Consider the following 9,466-nt stretch of genomic DNA (forward strand, 5'->3'; position numbering starts at 1 on the left):
GTAATTACATTACGTGTGGTAAAAATATCTTTGTACGCATATTTATTTGATAAAATAATATTGATAATAATAATGATGATAAAAATAATAAAATGATAGTTTCAATAAAAATATTAATTTTTAGTAATAAAGATAATTTTAGTAATAACATCAACTGTTATCAGTTATAATAATCGTTTTAATAATAATATTAAAATTAATGATAATTCAGTTGACCATATCTTTTAATCCGTTCATCGAAACCACACGATTTCTAAATGAAAAGTTATTAATTTTTTTCTTCAGATTTTCAACGACATGCATATCATATAACTTATCTCAGTAGCATATGTATCAAATTCATGATTTATCATAAATTATTTAACGACGAAACTAAGCATACAAACATGCATAATCATATATACTCGAGCACTAGTCAGGGATACACTATTAATATATAAAAGATAAGATATGAATGCTCACGTATCAATATTGTGATTCAATATTGTAGAAAAGTACGTAGACGCAACGAAAATGATAAACGTTAGGTTGACCTCACGAGCAATACCCTCGATCAATACCCATAACCTTCATAGCTATAACCCATAATTTCCTTAGCTCTATCCCATTTGAAAACTTATTTTGAAATCGTCTGAATATAACTCCGTCGTAGTATTTTATGTACACTAATAATATCTTGAAATAATACTAAGTAAATATATATATATATATATATATATATATATGTAATTCGATTGAGAGAGTTTAGAGAAATATATTTTCAAGTTTCTATGAAATAATGAAACCTATTGAATTCTATTTATAATAGATTTTTGAATTATTAAAGTGAATTATTAAAGTATGAATTATTAAAGTGAATTATTAAAGTATGAATTATTAAAGTGAATTATCAAAGTATGAATTATTAAAGTGAATATTTAAAGTATGAATTATTAAAGTAAATTATTAAAGTATGAATTATTAAAGTGAATTATTAAAGTATGAATTATTAAAGTTAAAGTAAAGTAAAAGTAAAGTAAAGGTAAAGTTAAAGTATAGTAAAAGTATAAAACTATGTACGTATAATACGCGTATAAAAATATATATAATATTAATTTAAATCATTATATATATATATATATATATTTAATAAAATAAAATATAAATATCGTTATCTTTATCATACTGGTTAAGTAATGAGTTGTCAAAAAAAGAAATAGATTTCTTAAATCACAGTGGACCTCATAACATAGGCCCGTAATCATATCATAATGTATCTGATAATTCAATCATTTGATATTATCTCTTAATTCTGTCGATAAATATATCGAAACAAATATGTTTATGTAAAGTATCATATATCTAATACTTTGTTAATGTTTTCAGTTAATATTATATATTATATATACATATCTATATACACATAATTGTTCGTGAATCGTCGAACATGGTCAAAGGGTAATTGATTACATGAATGTAGTTCTAAACTTTTTGAGATTCAACATTACAAATTCTGCTTATCGTGTCAGAAACATATAAAGGTTAAGTTTAAATTTGGTCGGAAATTTCCGGGTCGTCACAGTACCTACCCGTTAAAGAAATTTCGTCCCGAAATTTGATCGAGGTCGTCATGGCTAACTATAAAAATGTTTTCATGACGAATATAATTTGATAAATTGAGTTTTATCATCATTGAGTAATATAGATAAAACAATTTGATTACGCGAAGAGTATAAGTGAAGCTATCGCAAGAGAGTGAAATGAGTAAACGTATATTCGTTTTAACCGATGACGTAGTTATGATTGATTTCCGAAATTCATGGGATTTAAAGAAAATCTTTGCAATAAGATTTGGTTCTTCGGCGATTAAGGAAATCAGAATCTTCTTTGATTAAATGCGATAATCTGTCTCGATTTCTCTGTCTGATATTTTACTATAATTCCACCCCCTTCGTTTCTGTATTTCCACAGCTCACACCTTCTAGTCTTTCTCCCCAATTCATACTTTAAAGCAGTCATTAATATGCTTCATCCAGTATTGATTCTTGATATACTTTTAACTTTCATATCTGTCATTCTTCTTTTTCATCTACCACCGGAGGAAGTTATTTTCTTCTACCATTACCTTGGGGTTATTGTGTTTTTCATTCTCCCGTGTCTTTATATTGCTATACGCATTTATATACACGGTTTGTAATTTCGGGGTTGTTATCGGGCTTTATATTCTCCATTATATTTCGGAGCTTCATGCTTTCGTTTTCTCTTCCCGATCTTAAGTCAAGCGGATAATAGTCCAGAATTCGTAGATATGAATTTTTGGATGAACATAGTTAATGTTCCAAGAAGAAAATCGTAATGGCACGATCTTGATTTGGCAAATTACCAGAATATCTGAAAATATAGAGCTATCAAGATGATATGTTCTTAATATGTTTGAAAATTAGGTAGAATGTAAGAGTCGTGTAAACAGTACATGATGACGGTATGTTCTGTGAATCATCACGTTCCATTAGAAACTCAGCTTGACTTACTGTAATATAATCACGTTGATCAAGTGTCATTATATTATACTAACTCATGCTTCAGTTCCCAACACTACTTCAAAAACATTCCTATTTTAAATTCAAAATTTTTTTTTTTTAAATTTAGAAACTAACACAGTTTCTTTTTATGTTGTAACGCAGATATTGCGAAGAGATAAAAGATATCGGATAAGAATAGTTGTGAAAATATCTTCAGGAATATCGAAGATATTATAATAAAAGATACGATAATATGGATGATGAAGAAGATTTGTCTGTGAAGGTTTAGAATACTAAGTAAGGTGTTTGCTAACGATTTCAGTAGACACTGAATCATTTGGATCCTTTGAAGGCAGGTTTAGTCTTTGTGATTTGTCCACAGCCTCCTTCATGGTCTGCTCAATCCGTTTTCCAGTTTCAAACCTTCTCTTTTTCTCAGCTTTACCACCATACTATTCTTTATCATCAAACTTTTGACTGTTAAAGTCGTTTACAGTTTTTGCTGCTTCATCAGCATTTTTCCAATTTCGGAGAACTAGTTCATAGTTTGGGATGTTTTTCAGAAAATTCACATTCGAAGTATGTAAGTCTAGGAGATAGACGTTATATGTATAACCTTTGACATAAAATTTTCGTGAAATTCAAAATACTAATTGCTAATTCCCAGTAGTTGGTGTGACAATTATTGTTACAGGATGTAGGTGAGTACATGATGGGATTTTAATGAATAAGTATAGTGGCTTTTCGGAGAGGCTTAAGTCGAAGGTTAATGAAGTTGTTGATAAGTTTACTGCTAATGTGGCGAGATATGAAAGGTTCCCCCGGTAACAATGATGAAGGGGTAATTGTTATAATAAGGTTTATTCGTATAAACAAATGAAGGTGATTTGTTGGAGCTGTGACAAAACTGTCTATTTTGGAAAGAGATTGAAAAATTATATTTGGTAATAAATATCAAAGGATCTGACACGGGTATGTGTTAAACTATAACTTTGGTTTCGAGAGCTTTTCAGATGCATGACAGTGGGTAATATGTGGTTGGATCATCATCTCGCATGTCTTTAGGAATTTCGAAGTGTTTGAACACATATTGTAATTGTTAATATGCATATGATGTTCTAAGATTTTGAATGATACAAATATTTTTGTGAGTTCCATGAATAGAAATAAGGTTCTAGGACAGTTTCAAAGTCAAAGTATAGTTTTGAAAGATGTAGGAATCTAAGAGTGATGATTTCGGTTATATCTTGAATCGAATTCTGAGATTTCAAAATCAGAATATGTAATTAGATTTTGAATGAGTATGGTTGTTTTGATTTCTATAAAAGAATGTATATTGTTGTGAAAGTAGGGAGTATAATGGATGATTTGCTGAATCAGATTCGAAGAATGTAACATATTAATTGTGAATTTATATATCTCTCGGGTATTACCTACCCGTTAAAAAAAAATTTCACAATTAATATTTTGTACAAAAGAATTTTATTACAGTCTTTATGGAAATATATATGTGTATATTTCTTCAGATGTAATATTGATTTAATGAGTTAATATTAAATTAAACTCATTTGATTTATGGTTAAGGCTAAGATAGATAATTTCTAAACTTTAGAAATTACATAATCGCCGTAGAATGTTTCCCCAATGAAGTTATGAATCAATACTTCATCGTTGTGGTATTCCTTGGTATCTACATGGCGTATGACGTCGATGCTCGTGGGACAGATTGTGAAGTTGAGGTTTGCGATGCGGTTGTTGTTGGTGGTGGTAATGGTACTGTTGATGTTGTTGATGGTGGTACTGGTTATGCTGCTGGTGCTACTGCTGGTGTTTGTAACCTTTGCACCATATTCTCCAAAGCCACTACCCGAGCGCGAAGCTCGTTGACTTCTTCTATTACACCGGGGTGATTGTTGGTTCGGACGAGCGGATAAATAAGATCTAGAATTTGGTGTAGTATATAATCATGACGAGATACTCTGGAAATGAGAGAGAAAATGGTGTTTCAGACAGGTTCGTCGGTAAGTGCTTCAGGTTCATTGCCAAGAGGGCAATGTGGTGGATGAAAGGGATCGCCTTCTTCTTGTCTCCAATGGTTAAGTAGATTACGAACCCATCCCCAATTCATCCAGAATAGATGATGGCTAATTGGTTGATCCATTCCGGTCACGCTGCTTTCGGAGCTCATGTGAAAATCCATATCGGCATAGCTGTCGGAATCCGAGGAACTCGAACTGGTTGAGGGATCCATCTTGTATGATCAGGGAAAGAATTTTTTTGGTAAGAAATAGATTGTAGAATTTAGATTTGGTATTCTTCAATATATAATTTACATATGTATATATAATACCAAAATCCCATAAATTACGGAGGAATCTTTGAAAGATGTCAGTCAAAGTTCACAGTAACAGATATGCTAAGATAAGAATTCGTCTATACACTATTATGCAATAAATGTAGGAAAACGCGTCTAGACTTAAGAATGATAAGCAGGTAATTTCCTAAGGATGGTAAGTAGATGATTTCCAACTAAAAATGATAAGCAAAACTTTTGACATGCAGACACGGTCGAAGTCCAGACTCACTAATGCATCTTAACAACTATCAGTTAGACACACTAATGCAAGACCTGGTTCGCTAAGACCACCGCCCTGATACCAACTGAAAGGACCCGTTCATATACATTATAAACGATTCACAATAGTTGATTACATCGCGAGGTATTTGACCTCTATATGATACGTTTTACAAACATTGAATTCGTTTTTAAAAGACAAACTTTCTTTACATCAAAAATTGACGGCATGTATACCATTTCATATTACATCCAACTATAATTGACTTAATATTAATCTTGATGAACTCAACGACTCGAATGCAACGTCTTTCAAAGTTTGTCTTGAATGACTCCAAGTAATATCCTTAAAATGAGCTAATGCACAGCGGAAGAATTCTTTAATACCTGAGAATAAACATGCTTTAAAGTGTCAACCAAAAGGTTGGTGAGTTCATTAGTTTATCATAATCCATCATTTCCGTAATAGTAATAGACCACAAGATTTCAGTTTCTATAAATATCCGTACACTCGCAAGTGTATAAAAGTATTCTATAAGTTGTAGGCACCCGGTAACAAGCTTTAACGTTCATGTTTTACCCTCTGAAATACACCAGATCAGGTGTGTTTAAAATAACCTCGAAGTACTAAAGCATCCCATAGTCAGGATGGGGTTTGTCAGACCCAATAGATCTATCTTTAGGATTCGCACCTACCGTACATAGACAAGTAGTTTAATGTTACCAAGCTAAGGGTATATTTCTGGTTTAAACCCACATAGAATTAGTTTTAGTACTTGTGCCTATTTCATAAAACATTTATAAATCAGCGCATGTATTCTCAGCCCAAAAATATATATAAAAAGGGAGCAAATGAAACTCACAATAATGTATTTCGTAGCAATTATGTATATGACGGCACTGAACAAGTGCAGTGTTTGTCTCGAATTCACGAACCTATATTAAGTATATATATTTATATGTTGGTCAATATCTGTCTAACAATTTAGGTCAAGTCGTAGTGTATCACAATCTTAATGCTCGAGACCGACATGCAAAAGTCAACAAAAGTCAACTTGACCCAAAATGACTTCCAAAATCTATACATGTTTATTATATAACTTATATATAGTAGTTTTGTTATTTTAATATATTTATCAGATCTTATTATACTAAATAATACAAGTCATTTATTAATAAATAAAAATTTATATTAAAATTCATATATGATAAAAATATACTTTTATATATCTCAAATAATAAAATTTATAAAATTCACTTAATATCATAAAAATATAGTGGCATGTATTATTAATGTAATTACATTACGTGTGGTAAAAATATCTTTGTACGCATATTTATTTGATAAAATAATATTGATAATAATAATAATGATAAAAATAATAAAATGATAGTTTCAATAAAAATATTAATTTTTAGTAATAAAGATAATTTTAGTAATAACATCAACTGATAACAGTTATAATAATCATTTTAATAATAATATTAAAATTAATGATAATTCAGTTGACCATATCTTTTAATCCGTTCATCGAAACCACACGATTTCTAAATGAAAAGTTATTAATTTTTTTCTTCAGATTTTCAACGACATGCATATCATATAACTTATCTCAGTAGCATATATATCAAATTCGTGATTTATCATAAACTATTTAACGACGAAACTAAGCATATAAACATGCATAATCATATATACTCGAGCAATAGTCAGGGATACACTATTAATATATAAAAGATAAGATATGAATGCTCACGTATCAATATTGTGATTCAATATTGCAGGAAAGTACGTAGACGCAACGAAAATGATAAACGTTAGGTTGACCTCACGAGCAATACCCTCGATCAATACCCATAACCTTCATAGCTATAACCCATAATTTCCTTAACTCTATCCCATTTGAAAACTTATTTTGAAATCGTCTGAATATAACTCCGTCGTAGTATTTTATGTACACTAATAATATCTTGAAATAATACTAAGTAAATATATATATATATATATATGTAATTCGATTGAGAGAGTTTAGAGAAATATATTTTCAAGTTTCTATGAAATAATGAAACCTATTGAATTCTATTTATAATAGATTTTTGAATTATTAAAGTGAATTATTAAAGTATGAATTATTAAAGTGAATTATTAAAGTATGAATTATTAAAGTGAATTATTAAAGTATGAATTATTAAAGTGAATTATTAAAGTATGAATTATTAAAGTGAATTATTAAAGTATGAATTATTAAAGTGAATTATTAAAGTATGAATTATTAAAGTTAAAGTAAAGGTAAAGTTAAAGTATAGTAAAAGTATAAAACTATGTACGTATAATACGCGTATAAAAATATATATAATATTAATTTAAATCATTATATATATATATATATATATATATATTTAATAAAATAAAATATAAATATCGTTATCTTTATCATACTGGTTAAGTAATGAGTTGTCAAAAAAAAAAAATAGATTTCTTAAATCACAGTGGACCTCATAACATAGGCCCGTAATCATATCATAATGTATCTGATAATTCAATCATTTGATATTATCTCTTAATTCTGTCGATAAATATATCGAAACAAATATGTTTATGTAAAGTATCATATATCTAATACTTTGTTAATGTTTTCAGTTAATATTATATATACATATCTATATACACATAATTGTTCGTGAATCGTCGAACACGGTCAAAGGGTAATTGATTAAATGAATGTAGTTCTAAACTTTTTGAGATTCAACATTAAAAATTCTGCTTATCGTGTCAGAAACATATAAAGGTTAAGTTTAAATTTTGTCAGAAATTTCCGGGTCGGCACAGTCTGCTAGGGAAAGACCATTCGGATTCCATTCTCGAAAACTACACGAAAACAGAATATCTAACTCTAACAGAAATATATATTACCCTAAAAAGATTTGAACCTTCCCACACTTTGTTAGTTGCGGTGTCAAAATTGTGATTAACTTCATCTTCAACTTCCATTAAATTATCTATGTAATGTTTGACTCTGTGACCATTAACTTTAAATTCAATCTCATTTGAATTTATTAATTCTACTGTTCTATATGGGAAAACTCTTTTGACTATGAATGGTCCAGACCATCTCGATTTCAATTTTCCAGGAAATAGCTTGAATCGTGAATTGAAAAGAAGAACTCTGTCTCCTTTTTTAAATTCTTTTGAACTTCTGATTCTTTTATCATGCCATTTCTTCGTTCTTCCTTTATAGATTAACGAATTTCCGTATGCTTCATGTCTTAATTCTTCTAATTCGTTTAGCTGACTTAACCGTAAACGTCCAGCTTCATGTAAATCAAGATTACATGTCTTCAAAGCCTAAAATGATTTGTGCTCAATTTCTGCTGGAAGGTGACATGCTTTTCCGTAAACGAGTTTAAAAGGTGTGGTTCCAATTGGAGTTTTTTAGGCTGTTCTAAAAGCCCAGAGTGCATCTTCCAATTTCATGGACCATTCCTTTGGATTTAATCCTACGATTTTCTCTAGAATACGTTTTAATGCCCGGTTGGTATTTTCAACTTGTCCACTTGTTTGTGGATGATAAGCGGTTGAGATTTTATGAGTTACTCCATATCTTTTGAGAACTTTCTCAAGTTGATTATTACAGAAATGAGTACCCCGATCACTTATTAAAGCTTTCGGTGTTCCAAACCAAGCAAAAAGACGTTTTAAAAAGTTGACTACAACTCGTGCATCGTTAGTTGGGAGAGCTTGTGCTTCCGCCCATTTAGATACATAATCAATGGCAACGAGAATGTAGAGATTATTATGAGATTTTGGAAATGGACCCATAAAGTCAATACCCCAAACGTCAAATAATTCACATACTTGAATGACATTTTGTGGCATTTCATCACGTTGACTTATTTTTCTGGTCCTTTGACATGCATCACAGGATTTGCAAAGAAGGTGTGCGTCTTTGAAAATTGTAGGCCAATAGAATCCAGCATCGTAAACTTTTCTTGCTGTGAGTTGAGGCCCATAATGCCCTCCTTTTGGTCCTGTGTGACAATGGTTTAAGATTTGACTGGCTTCATCCCCGAATACACATCGGCGTATTATTCCATCGGGACAACTTTTAAACAAATGTGGATCTTCCCAGAAATAGTGTTTTATATCACTAAAGAATTTCTTTCATTTTTGGTACGACAACCCTTTTTCAAGGAATCCACATACTAAGTAGTTTGCATAGTCTGCAAACCATGGAATTTCATTATAATCAATCTTCAATAGATATTCATCAGGAAAGTTATCTTGTATGGCCGATTCATTTAGAACTTCTAATTCAGAATTTTCAAGATGAGAAAGATGATCAGCGGCGAGATTTTCTGCTCCCTTTTTGTCTCGGATTTCAATATCGAA

Source organism: Rutidosis leptorrhynchoides, chromosome 5 (assembly GCF_046630445.1).
Source record: "Rutidosis leptorrhynchoides isolate AG116_Rl617_1_P2 chromosome 5, CSIRO_AGI_Rlap_v1, whole genome shotgun sequence".
Lineage (NCBI taxonomy): Eukaryota > Viridiplantae > Streptophyta > Magnoliopsida > Asterales > Asteraceae > Rutidosis > Rutidosis leptorrhynchoides.